Genomic DNA, 15,387 nt, shown 5'->3' with positions numbered 1-15,387 from the left:
GTGCAGTTTTCACTCTGGTGCGCACTAGAAAATTAACATTCACTAGCACAGTGCAGTATTTATAGTGATAACATTCCTTTTTTATATTTTTAAATACTTTTTTTATGTAATTCTAAAGGCAAAGGAGACAGAACAAGAGGCCATTGCAGATTGCCGTCGTCAGTGTCGTGACCACACAAACAATATTAATACATATATTAGTTTTAAATTATTATTTCATATTATGTATGTTCTAAGTGTTAGAGTTCATAATATGGACATGTAATGCGTAGGAACGAGGATAATATTTTAAGAAAGATGTTACAAATGAATGTGGATGGTTATAAGGGCAGAGGAAGGCCAAAAAAGAGATGGATGGACTGTGTGAAAGATGATATGGTAAGAAAGGAAGTAAATAACGCGATGACTGCGAACAGGGATGAATGGAAGCGAAAAACATATTACGCCGACCACAAATAAATGGGATAAGGAAGAAGCAGATGATGATAAGTGTTAGAGTTCACATCAATATTGTAGAAAAAAAATCCGATATTTTAAAAAGATATTAAATGAATTATTCATAAATGAGAATCGACATTATTCAATCTAATGATATTTCATCTTTGTCACAACTCTTTATAAATTTTTTTTAAAAGGCTTAAAAAGATATAATATGATGACTAAAATATATTATTAAAAGGGGTCCCTTTAGGCAACGTTCCGAAGATACTGGCAGCGTTCCCTCTTTGAATAGCTAGACTAATTCTTTGTCCAAGGTAGCTGCCAGCTCTTCGGTCTTCTGTGATGTCGACTAACCTTTTTTAAATCTGAAAGTAGGGATGTTTCTTACGCTTTCACGCAATAACTACTGAACCGATCATCATGAAATCTTGTTTATATGTTCTTTGATGTATTTGTTTTTTATAAATTACAAAAAAATAAAATATCAACATTTTGTTACTGCAGCGCCATCTGGTAGCCAGTAATGAAGTTATGATTAAAAAACATATATATAAAATTGGAGTGTCTGTTTGTTAAAATAAATATTTCTTTTTACAATTTTTATCTGCTTGTCTCCCTGTTTGTTCCGGCTCTGAAATGGCTGGATCGATTTTAACGGGACTTAACTTAACTTAACTTAGGCTACTTTTATTTTATTTTAGAAAAATTAGGTAAAATCCACGCGGACGAAATCGCGTATACAGCTAGTACATATTTTCGTTCCTCTAATCAAAGATAAGGTGGATAGAGAGACTTTGTCAACTGTCTACACATCAATCAAACGTTAATTAATCGGCCAATCACGGGTAACGTGCGAATGAGCAAGAGTCGGTGACGCGCGTATGGATGGGTGACCGTTGATCATTCCAATTCGACAATCAGATTCGCCGTCACGTAGCCTATTATTTCACTATTTATAGTATCAATGTTATGCTTCTATTAGTACAATATTTTTTTTATAATCTTTAAAATACAAAATTCATTGAAGATCATCTACAACTACTGTGGAACACCTGACCAGAGCAAACATCACAGACAGATCGCAACACAGAACGTGATCGCCTCCATTTCGCTTTCACTGTCATCTCTCGGATTAGTTCATATTGTTATCTATGTTTCCATCACCGGATAGTCAGTCAGAAATATGAAGAAACATTTTTTTTTAATTTCAACTCATGAACATTCGGTGTCAGTCAGAGTGGGTGAATAGGATACTAACCTGTACTGATAGATAAATAAATCATTTACAATCTGTTGGCCTCAGTGGTCTAGCGGTTTAACCCACCGCCCTGCTTCCGATGGTCGCGGGTTCGATTCCTCGCATGGTACAATACAAACATTTGTATTCATGAGTATGATTGTTTGTATCGATCTGGGTATTTTCTATATGAAAAATATATGTTTAGTTACGAAAAAAAATATCTATGCACTTGTATCAGTTATCTAGTATCCATAATACAAGCTTTAACTAGCTTAACTTGGGACTAGATGGCGCTGTGTGAATTACCCTGAGATTATTATTATTGTTATATTATTATTAGGTATGTCTTAAGCAGACTTTTTTTATTTTGCCTTTAAATTCCTTAAGACAGTATCATGTAAAAGAACAAAAAAAAAATGTATTTGTATCTGTTGCCTAGTACCCATAACACAAGCTTTAGTTGCTAAACTAGATGGCGCTTTGTGAATTGTTAAAAAAAATGTTAAATTACACTAGATGGCGCTGTATGAATAGTTAAAAAAAATTAAAGTTACACTAGATAGCTCTGTGTGAATTGTTAAAAAAAAATGTTAAAGTTACACTACATGTTACTAGTTTCTCCACACTATATTCTATTTGTGCACACTGTGATTACGTAGTGAAGTCACGTACGGACGTCAAATAATTCACGAAATCTCGCCGTTTGTTGCTGTTGACCGTCATTCTGGTACTTGAGATGGACAGAATCGCCCACCGGAAATTTGATCTGAATAATAGCATTTGCTTTTATGACCCGCCCAGTTTAAGATGAAATAGAAATAATCTGTATTCAAATAAACTTATTATAAGCACTTTTGAATGGTCACATTTTTTTTATTCTACCGCTCATTACATTGCAGACTCATCACAAGAAGAATTAGCAAGAAACTTGTGTGCTGCTCTTTTAAAATGTGTGTAATTGCGCAAAATAGAAAGTTTTTTTAAAATAATATACGTATTTCAAATTCAAAATAATTAAAAAGTTGAAACTATCTGTACAAATACAGGAACCTTTTCTTTTAACCTTTTCTTAAAGCAACCAATTCATGGACTATCAATTGGTTGCTTTAAGAAAAGGTTAAAGTCGGACTATTTATCTATCTTAGTATGATTAGTTTCGTCATGTATGTTATTATTTGTATTTTGTGTAATAATTATAGATATCTACATATATCTATAATAATTGTATATGTATTTGTATATATATCTTTTATTTATGTGTATTTTATTTATTATTGTATATTTTATTATAATTAGAATATAATTAGAACATTATTTAATTTGTTGAATTTTAAATGTTTTTTTATCTCATCTTTTGTATATTTCAATACAATATTGTTAATTGGACATGTCTTACCCATTCACTAATAGTTATGCCTCGCTGTTGGGTTGACTGGTAGAGATCTCTTTTAGAGATAAGGCCACATCTTCTCACTCTCAAAGTTAGTAATTCGTTTTATGGCAATTGCGTAAGGTTTTACAATAAAATACCAGATTCTGTTATAAATCTGCCAGAAAAAAGATTTAAATGTCAAATAAAATACTTTCTATGCAAAAAAGCTTACTATAAAATTGAAGAATTCGTTAACGATAATAATTATTTTATAGAAAAACTTTAAAGCCATACCACTGACAATATTATCTGATTACACTAATAATGAGTGCGTAGCGATTTCTATGTTGATTAAGAGCAAGCAACACACAAATTTCTTGCTCATTCTTCTTGTGATGAATCTGCGTTCCGAATGAGTGGTAGAATCAAAATATGACTATTCAAAAGTGCTTGTAATGAGTTTATTTGAATAAAGATTATTTCTATTTAGTTTTTATTTAACAGTATTTATAGCTACTTATGACTAATTATTATAGGACTTGTGGTTACGAAATTGTGGACGACTTGTGGTCTCGACTACGAATACAGTGCTTTTCAGACAAAACAACTCATTATTTTCTCTTCTAAATGACTGCAGAAGAGAATTCATGGAGCCGTGTAATAGTTCTACATACTATTCTACCTTAAATATGTTGCTAAATATTGTATTTAGTTGTTTTTGTATTTATAATATTAATTTACTAGCGTTGTATTGCTAAGGCCAAATAGTTTTTGGAGACTGTACTCCCATCGAGAATAAAATCGTTTTATAATTTAAATTATCTACCAATATACTACTGATAGCCGACCTCGGTGGTCTAGTGGTTTAGCACGCCTTACTACTGATGGTCGCGGGTTCGATTCCTCTCACGGTACAAATATTTGTATTCAAGAGTATGATTGTTTGTGTTGCTCTGAGTGTTTCCTATGTATATTATGTATGATTTAAAATATATATATATATATTAAAGTATTTGTATCAGGTGTCAAGTACCCATAACACAAGCTCTACTTAGCTTGGAACTAGATGATGTTGTGTGAATTGTACACAGTTACTATTGTTATATTACCACTTACCATCAGGTTGGTCGTCAGTTTGTTTATAATATATATATATATATATATATAAAAACCATTATTTAACTGAATGTTACCTGCGTCCTTTTCTCAACCACTATTCACGCAAGAAAGAACCTCACAATACATATAAATATAATTGGAGTGTCTGTTTGTAATATTGAAATAACCATTTTTTACATGCATATGAATATAAATACGGTACATACACCATAATAACATATTTTTCAATTTTTGCCTGTCTGTATGTCTGTTTGTTCAGGTTAATCTCTGAAATGGCTGGAGATATTTTGACGGGACTTCTATTGGCAGGTAGCTGATGTAATAAGGAGTAACTTAGCCTACTTTTATTTTAACCAATCAATTTTTTTGTTAAATTCCACTCAAAGTCGCGGGTATACCTAGTACATATTATATATATATATATATCTTAACGCCACCTGCGTCCTTTTCGCAACCACTATTCACGCAAGAAAGTACCTCAATTAAGTAATATAAGTACAGCCACTTGGCACGTTCACGATTGGCCGCCCACGTTGCTCCATAGAAATACATTTGTATACAATTTATCGAGTCCATTCATACACGAGTCTACTTGTCTAACTATTAAATGTGGACTACCTACGTGTTATTCGGATTCTATTGAAAACCTCGGTGGTGTATTGGTTTAGCATGCCGCTTTACTATTCGACAGTCACGGGTTCGTTTCCTCGCATGGTATTTAATCATAATAATAATTTATTTATTTATTTACGAAAATTGTTTCAATATAATCACCATAGCATTGATTCCTACACTAGGCTGGGCCTCTTGTAGCCAGAACACGAATTATCTTATAATAATTTTAAGTCTAAAAATACAATTTGTTAAGCTAAAATATCTTAAAACTATCTAGGAAAACTAATATAGTAATATGTGAGGTGGCGAGTGAGTATGTGTAAGTGTATGGTACTTTTGAATAGTCATAACAATTTGTTTTTTATCTACCACTCGTTCGGAAAGCTGTCTCATCACAAGAAGAACGAGCAAGAAACTTGTGTGTTGCTCTTTTAAATAATCCTTGTAAGTTTACATTTACAAGTCGAAACGTGTGAATACAAACTACCAACAAGCACTAATTTTTTGGGTCAAATATAAATATACAATAACATTAAATCAGTCGTAGTGATAAGAGCAGACCAGTCCCTACAAGCAGCACTCGTTCACGAGTATGACGGATGAGCCAGCCATCACTGCGCTCGACCATATTTTAGGGAGCCCATTGACCCGGCCCACCACGCCGCCACATGTCTGGACATTTTAGTGAGCATGACTACTCATTCCACACGACCACGTCACAGCTACAAAAATTACTATATGGTAGTTATATATATATATATATATATATATATATATAATATATATATATATATATATATATATATATATACATATCTTCTCCACAGACATCGGTTAATTTCTTTCTGGTTTGAACAGCATTTTTGCCCTTTCTGTAGTAAAACAGTAAGATATGTCGAAAATGCTGCTTATGGCTCTCCATATTTAAAAGGGCACCAACCAAAAACTACTGCGTAGAATTAATTGTAATTTTTCACACACAAGCCTTGCTATATGAGCTCTCAAAGCATATAAAAATTATACGGCTTAAGTGTGAAGTTGAGTGCGAAAAATACAATTAAATCCTAAGTTAGGAAAACATGAAATTACTTTCGGAACAACATAATAGTTGTACTCACAATGAAATAAACAGGTTTATTAATTATTCCAATTACATAAAAAAAAAAAAATGTAAATCCCAAACTACAAAGCCAATATGTAGAAAGTCGTTCACGCGTATTTACTGCCGCAATTGATAGTGACCCTTTCAATAATATGCGAAAATGTATTTAAAGTGAATTTCCTCGAGTGTGGTTTGCGAGGGTCTCCAGATGCTTTGAAGGGAATGGCTATTGAAAACTGATTGGCTGCGGAATTTATTCCGTCCTGTGGGAATTTGAAAATCAAACGACTTGAAACGTAACTTTTGGGATATTAATAAAAAATAGTGGTTGTATATAGGTCGAAGTTCGAGCATGATTAATTTAAATTATATGTTTGAATGATATTATTTTATTCATATATTCCCTTATATATATTATTAATTCGTGGTGAATTTGTCACGATGGGCTAACTGACCTGACTTTATGTTCATCTTATCATCCTCCACTGGTGCCCCGCCAGCGTAAACCATTAGCGCAGGCGGGTGCTCCATTCCATTATCATCCATAAGAAAAAAAAACTCGTCTTAAAGGGCTTTATCGATCGGGATGAAATTTTGTATATATTTCAATGAGTACCTGGATTGTTTTAAAATACAATGGAAGCTGACCGGAACTGTTGGGTCCCTACTAGTTGCCCATACAAGTAAGAGTAACTACATATATAAGCAACTAGAGTGGGTCATATTATAGGTAGGTAGGTAAATATTAACTGCTTATAATACCTGTCTGCATAGCGCTAAAGTACCTTACATCCGATGGTCACGAGTTCCATTCTCGCACGATACAAATATATGTATTTCTGAGTATTATTGCATGTATCATCTGTGTTATATGTTTGTATGTCTGTGTATTTTCTATACATAATTGTTTAGTTTTGAGTATAGAGTTGTGTGAATAGACCTGGTTTGTTATAATTTATTTTTTTATTTTTCTCGACTCGTATATGCATAAATTAAGTATACAAATTTGTAATTTCGAATTGAAACTTCTCACAAAAGCTGCAAGCTGTTCTCGCCATTAGTTTAGTCGTTATAAGTTTGTTAATCGGACTGTGAACAGAACTTGTATGATTAATTGCGAAAATAATTATTAAATGTAGATTTATATTTTTAAGAGAAGGATTAAGAAGAGTTTAAAAAACTTTAAGAGTTTTATTATTTATCTTGATGCATTTGGGTCCTTATAATCTTATTCAAATCTTAATTATTAATATTATAAACGCGAAAGTTTGTGAGTATGGCTGTTTGTTACTCTTTCACGCAAAAACTACTGAACGGATTTTGACGAAACTTTACAGTAATATAGCTTATACCTCAGTATAAGACATAGGCTGTATTTATTTACTGAAATTTATATATATTGAAATTTCTAATCTTTATTATTAATATTATAAACACGAAAGTTTGTGTGTATGGGTGTATGTTACTCTTTCACACAAAAGCCTAAAACTATAGACAATGCTTTGTCTATATTCTCAGTGGGAATACTTAATTTTAATATATAAACCAGAGTGTATCTGAAAAATACTAAAATTATTAACTTTCAGCAAACACTCTTACCTATTATATATATAATATAATATTATAAATGCGAAAGTAACTCTGTACATATACAGAGTCACTTTCTCGAGTCTCATTTTCACGTAAAAATTACTAAACCGATTTAAATTAATTTTGGGACACACATAGTCTAGACCTAATAAAGGAGATAGGCTAGTTTTTAATGCGAAAAAAAGATTGTAAGGGGTTGAAAGGGAAGATGAAAAATTTGAATCTTTTTTTGCCTTTTTTGGGTTAGATTATAAAATATTTTTGTTTCATTTTGTGTAGGAATTATTAAATGCTTGAAGTGTTTTAAAATAATAATGCCATAAATCGAGTTCACGGGACGTGCGTTTGAATAAGAATCAAAAATAATGTTGACATAGATTATAAATTATGAAGCGCCTAAAATATCTTCTTAGCAATAATTATAAGTATTGCATATTGTTGCTAATAGAGCGTTTCTGGCGTAAACATTTTGTCTTTTTTATGGATGATAATGGAATGGAGCGGCCGCCTGCGCTAACGGTTTACGCTGGCGGAGCACCAGTGGAGGATGATAAGATGAGCATGAGGTCAGGTCAGTTAGCCCATCGTGACAAATTCATCAGGAATTTATCACGATAGTTTCCAGGGGAACCGCGTGGAGGTCAACCTGACATGGTACATTGCTAGCAATGGGGTCATGAGTCCACATTACTAACAATCCCCTTTCCCCCTAAACATTTTGTCTAGGTCACTATATCACACGGACGAAGTCGCAGGCACAGCTAGTATTGTATAAATATACAATGAGGTTTCCCTTTTATGTTCAGGCTTGGTTTATCTACATTTTTGATAAAGTTTTCTTCAACAGCACCAAAGAAAAGTTAAATCCACCTCATATTGGAACGTGATACAAATAAATTATACCTGCACGAAGGATAGAAATATACTTTATAATATCTTATCTCCAACTTTACCGAAATACGGTTTTTTTTCTATAATTTGTAGAGATGGAACCACATTTTACTGTGTAGACGTTTGTTTTGAGTTTTCGAGAAGTTTCGAGAACAAAATAAGTATATAACGATGTTAAGAGGATTCCAAGATGTTGACAGAAGGGAATATTTGTTCTTATTAAAGTTTATTGTAGTAGTACTGTAGGGTCAGAAGTTAGGGTCGGTCGGTCCGGTGCTATTCGCACCCCCTTCGAGCCGCGCCCCGCAGCACCCCTCGCGGACTCCAGTCCGGCGAGCCGACGATGTCTGAATAAGTACTGTTCATATTCTTCATTACATGGTATAAAACAAAGTCGATGTCTGTCTGTCCCTATGTATGCTTAAATCTTTAAAAGTACGCAACAGTTTGAGAAGCGGGTATTTTTAATATATAGAGTGATTCAAGAGGTACGTTTATATGTATAATACTTGTACACCCGGGTGAAGCCGGGGCGAGTAGCTAGTAGTATTTAAAAATTTCGTGTTACATTGTTTGTCCGGGATGGTATCCTAAACTATTTAATCTCAAAAAATTCGTTTTCTGTCTAATATATAAAATTCTCGTGTCACAGGTTTCGTGTTTATACTCCTCCGAAAAGGCTTGACCGATTTCGATAAAATTTTATATATATACGGTAGGTCTGAGAATAGGTTGTCTACTTTTTATGAGTGACTGAGAGACTAAGTGATTAGAATGATTATTTATTTAATTGACATATTTTTTTATTACTCTAAATATTTGGCTTAAATTTTCACCCTTCTACCATTAACTGCAAATTTTTTAAACCGATATTAATTTACATCAGAAAATAGAAGTAGAAAGTAGAAACCATCTACTTCCCCTCAGAACGGGGGAAGGGAATTATTAGTAATGTGGAGTTATGACCCTATTACTAGCAATGTACCATGTCAGGTTGACATCCACGCGGTTCCCCCCTAGAAACCATTGTGAATAAATTCCTGCTAAATTTACCACGATATGCTGACTGACATGACTTCATGTTCATCCTATCATCCTCCACTGGTGCCTCGCCAGCGTAAACCGTTAGCGCAGGCGGGTGCACCATTATCATCTCTTAAAACTTCCCCTCAGATAGGTCGTCAGTTTGTTTATCATTACAGATACATAAAAATCAATATAACAATACATTAAGATAGTAAATTGCATACTAAAAATCGGGATGCTTCAATCTTTATTCATTATTTATAATTAAAACTGAATACGTTTTTCATTGCACAAACATTTTAAAATCTTTAAAGCAAACCACTTTAAAATAAGAATAACACATTAACATCTGTTTACACATAGAAATAAAAATGGAATACCGAAGAAGACTCCTCTTTTTGAAGTGGGTTAAATAGTAACACAACTTATTTCATTATTGTAGTCAAAATAGTACTTTCTGTTTCAGATGATTACTGTTTACCATCAGGTGAGTCATTTCATTTATACAAAAGATATCACACATATATTCTCGCATATTTTAAAATCGTCTTTTCCATTTACTTGTCAACATTTTTTTTAAATCTACCGCTTATTCGGAAATCAGCCTCATCACAAGAAGAATGAGCAAGAAACTTGTGTGTTGCTCTTTTAAACAATCCTTGTAAGTTCACATTTTACAAGTCGAAACGTGTGAATACAAAGTACCAACCAGCACTAATTTATTTAGGCTCAAATATAAAAACATAATAATATTAAATCAGTCGTAGTGATAAGAGCAGACCAGTCCCTACAAGCAGCAATCGTTCACGAGTATGACGTAGCGTATAGACGTAGCCAGCCATCACAGCGCTCGACCATATTTTAGGGAGCTCAATGACCCGAATCATATATATTTTTTCATAATCGATCATATTATTACATCTCAGTACAGCACTCGGTGTTTCTCCTTAAAAATAAAAACAAAACAAAAAAAAAACATTTTTTTTATAACACAGTGGACAAACGACCATGCGGCTCACCTGATGGTAAGTGATTACCGCCGCCCATGAGCACCCGCAACACCAGGGGAATTGCAAGTACGTTGTCGGCCTTTTAAAAAGGAATAAGCTCTTTTCTTGAAGGTTTCAATATCGTATCGGTTCCATATCGTTTATTTATTATCCCAGCCAGTCATAGTTACATAGGTATTACAGGTAGAAACTAGTCATTTATGAATATTTAAAATTACGCTTCTTTTGTACAAGGAAAAGCTTTTAAGATTGACAACTCTGTCCCCAATATACGTGACAGACCCTTTTGTTCGTGAGAAACCCGTCAATTGACACTCATCTCTCCACAACACTAGGGCTGCGACATTCTTATATAGATAGACTCGCAGACCCGACCTCGCGTTGCTGTGGTGCTAAGGTTTTTGTTATCTTTAAGTATAAAATGAAGTCGCTGTTGCCTTTATCCTAGGCCGTTATTTGTGGTCGGCGCAGTATGTCATTCTCTTCCACTGCTCTCTATCGGTCGTCATATCTGAGCATATGTACTCTTCTTTTATTTATATCATCTTTCACACAATCCATCCATCTTTTCTTAGGGCGTCCCCTCTCTTTACATCCATCCACATTCATATCGAAAAACATTAATAAATTTTCAAGGAGAAACATCGATTGCTGTACATAGATGTAATAATATAATCGATTATATTGTGGAATATTAAAATTACATTTTGCGGTGTTGATTTTATAATTTGAAATAGGTCATTGAGCTCCCTATTATTTTAAATATGGTCGAGCGATGATGGCTGGCTCATCTATAAAAAAATTCTGTCATACTGAAATGGCTAATGTTATAAGAAATAAATGAACAATAAAACTGCTGTGTGTTGTATTATAATATTAAAATCGTTGTATTTTGTTAATATGTTTTATTTCAATTATATGACAGATTTTTCTAATCGACTGATTTAATAAATTCTTAATTGTGTTTTTATATTTTGCAGGGCCTAAATAAATTAGTTTCTATGGTTTAGGTATGGATAGTTGTTTTATTTTGTAAAATACACAAAATTTTAGGCCGATCAAATTCACTCGCGCACGAAAAATCGACAATCGAGGGATCGCCGGTCAGCGCGAGTGGTAGCGGCAATGGCTTTTCAAGAAATTGTTTAAACTTGGTTATTGATTTGATAAACACACAAAAAGTTACTTAGAAAACGGTCGTCGAATTAATGATGTCCATAATATAGGTCCAACCAAATTGGTTTCGTTAGGTTTCTAAAAATATGCAAATTAATTCGACCTAATCATAACCATGATGGGAATTTAATTAAATACAAGTATTATTATTGATATTACAGAATCACAATTGTAAATATGTACAACATTAAAAAAAATACGAGCTGAGGTCGTTCTTCTCATATCGAAATCTCTCGGTAGATTTGACATATCATAAGAAATGAATAAAGATATGTTGAATTTGGTGCTGTGTGAATTGTCTAGGCAAACGTTTGTAATTTATTTTATTGTTTTACACGTATATTATATACTAAGTAACCCGCGCATGTACGAATGTGATAATAGTTTTATATGTTTTTCTTTTTTTTCTTTAATGCAAACCATCCTTTTTATACTATATTCTGAAGCCAAACTTGTAAGTAACATATGGCGTAACATAACCCTACGATGACCTTCCTTATTTTTATATTATAGTATATATATATATATACTAGTTTCAAAATACACGCTACTCGCGGCTACGGGTTATATATATATATATAAACCTTCCTCTTGAATCACTTTATCTATTAAAAAAAACCGTTCCAAAATCCGTTGCGTACATAGTTTTAAAGATTTAAGCATACATAGAGACGGATAGACAACGACAGCGACTTTATTTTATACTATATAATAATATTATTTAATAATAAATATATATGGCAAAACAAATTATTAAAGCACTAATATCGATATTGAAAAATAAGGGTTGATTATAGAAGGGTGAAAATTTAGGGTTGTATGTATGTTTTAAAGCCAATCATAAAAATTATAAATAATTTGCAAAAATCTATTAATGATCTATGAATATGAAAAACAATTATTTTCTATTCTTGTACCTATAATATATATACACAAGTTTCATAAGAATCGGTCAAGCCGTTTCGGAGGAGTTTAGTAACAAACACCGTGTCACGAGAATTTTATATACTAGATATAGAAGTTAATTTAATACATAGTTATGTTTTAAGTACCAATCTATTGTAAGAACACAATATTAAAAGAAGAATTACTATTTAAAATACTTAAAAAGCCTTTATATCTTATAGAAATATACCGCCTTACCTAACATACTATATCACATATATATAGCACCTAAAATATATAACATATAATTTATTATTAAAAGTGGCGAGGTAACATATTGAGCTGGTATGGGCATGTTATGAACAGAGGACCGAGAATCACGTCTTATGGAAAGTGTATAATATGAATGTGGATGGATTGTGTGAAAGATGATGGATGAATATATAAATAAAAGAAGAGTATGTTCAGATATGACGACCGATAGAGAGCAGTGGAAGAGAATGACATACTGCGACGACCACAAATAACGGCATAGGATAAAGGCAAGGCAATGATAAATATATAATATATAATATAACACCATACGTAATGTAAAACACCGAAATCGTTGGGTATTCACCGAATTATATATCATAATATTAATACTAGATTTAAAAAAAAATTTGCTGTTTTAACTATCTTTTAGATTAATAGGTCTTTTATGGGAATAGGTATAAAAATTTACAATAAGATACCAAAGGATATGTTGGAATTACCAAATAAATAATATCTCAAAACAATTTTTTTAAATTTATTTAATAAAGATAATTGTATCTAAACGTTACTTTTATACATTGACTCGCCAAACTGCAGAACAGTTTGTTGGACATAGACACCTATAAAAATACATTGTAAATTTTTTTTTTAAAAAAAAAGTAATTCAATCTTCCCATAAATACACGTTTATATACTGGACGTATAAAAATACAAATTATAATTAAAAATTTGACGTTTATAAGCAAAAATGTACAATGAATAAATGATTTTTAATTTTGATCTATCAATGGTAGCTTTTTGATTTGTATTTTAACTATCTTGGATTAACTACCTAAATTAGACCTTTTTCCGAAATTTTTCACACAGCGCCATCTAGACCCAAGTTAAGCTAGCTACGTGTTACGGGTACTAGATAACTGATACATAGATATTTTGTTTAATATATAATTAAACATAGAAAACACCCAGACCGACACAAACTATCACACTCATGAATACAAACATTTGTGCTGTGCGAGGAATCGAACCCGCGATCATCGGTCGTAAAGCGGTGTGCTAAACCGCTAGACCATCGAGGTCGTCGGTCGGTGAAAATCGGTGAAAATAATACAAATATTACGTTTATAGACAGATTATAAATAGCTGCGAGAACTCTTGATAAACACATTGTCATCATTTCATCCCGATGGAATTTCGTCTCGGCATTTCTATGTTATGAAATTGGAAATAAAAATCAGGAAATACAATAGGCATAATTCAAATAAACCGTTTGATGTTGAGTTATAGATTTTTTTACGTCTCTTCTAAAATACTGTTATAAATTTCTGATGATTTTATCAGTATGTACTTTCATGATTTTGCGAGACTATTTTATCATATAAATCTGAAGACTCTTTCTTTTGAGTACTTAAACAATATTTCTTAACTGCAGAATAAAAAAAAAACTCATATATATATATATTACGGCTGGCAACGGCTTAACAAACTTGAATGATGTGTTTATTGGTAGAATATATGAAACAATGTAGCAAAACAATATGTCGAAAATTGTATATAAAAAATATATGGTTTCAAAATAGAATAATCTATAAAAAGAGGTCTGTCGCCAACAATATGTATATATAAATATGCTATAGGTTTTTTTTATCTTATATTTACTTACACGTATGTACTTGTAGAATTTTATATTTAGATATGAAAAAAGAGTTTATCTATAGGGTTTAAATCCGGCTCGATGGACCACAATGTACTTTCTATGTACTAAATCTGTTTTCTAGTGCCCATCACACAAGCTCTGCTTAGTTTGGGACTGGATGTCGCTGTGTGAGTTATCTTGAGATAAAAAAAATCTATTTGGCTACGATGCTCTCCGGTCAAATTGAAATATAATGCAATTACGTAATCGAAAAACAAAACGATTATTAGAAATTGGTAGTACCTGCACGTTTGGCAAATATTTGAGGTGCCGCGAATGAAAGAACAACTTTGTAGCTACTGTAGATATTTGATAATTTTTAATAATATACCCAAATGGGTCTTAGAATGAATAATTTTATAGTAAACTAGCTGTTCCTGCGACTTCGTCCGCGTAGAAATCTAAATTTATTTCCTAAAATAAAAACCATTCAGCCAGCCATTTCAGAGATTAACTTTGTAAAAAATGTTATTTTGGTTACATTTATATGCATCTGTCAAAAAAACGGTTATTTCAATATTACAAACAGACACTTCGATTTTATTTATATGTATAGATAGATTCGACGTTTCGACTAGTACACCAGCCGTGACATCGACATAATGTGTCAAAATATATTTGTTTGTTATTTGTAATGTGTTTAAATTGTTGATTGTACTTTTTTTATGCATTATTGTTATGTCAGTTTATTTATATTTTTAGTTTATTTATGTATATTGTTAATGTTAATTTTTTTTTAGTTTATAGCTAAGTTTCTTATATATTATATAAATATCTATAATAAAATTGGAGTGTCTGTTTGTAATATTGAAATAACCATTTTTTTATTACATGCATATGAATATAAATACAGTATTGGTATATATACAAAATAACATTTTTTACCATTTTTGTCTGTCTGTATGTACCGTATTTATATTCATATGCATGTAATAAAAAATTGTTATTTCAATATTATTCAAACAGACA

The sequence above is a fragment of the Achroia grisella genome, unplaced genomic scaffold (genome assembly GCF_030625045.1).
Source record: "Achroia grisella isolate CSIRO2021 unplaced genomic scaffold, CSIRO_AGI_Agris_v1 utg4290, whole genome shotgun sequence".
In the NCBI taxonomy this organism is placed as follows: Eukaryota; Metazoa; Arthropoda; class Insecta; order Lepidoptera; family Pyralidae; genus Achroia; species Achroia grisella.
The sequence above is the reverse complement of the archived record's forward strand: the minus strand, read 5'-3'. Positions refer to the sequence as shown.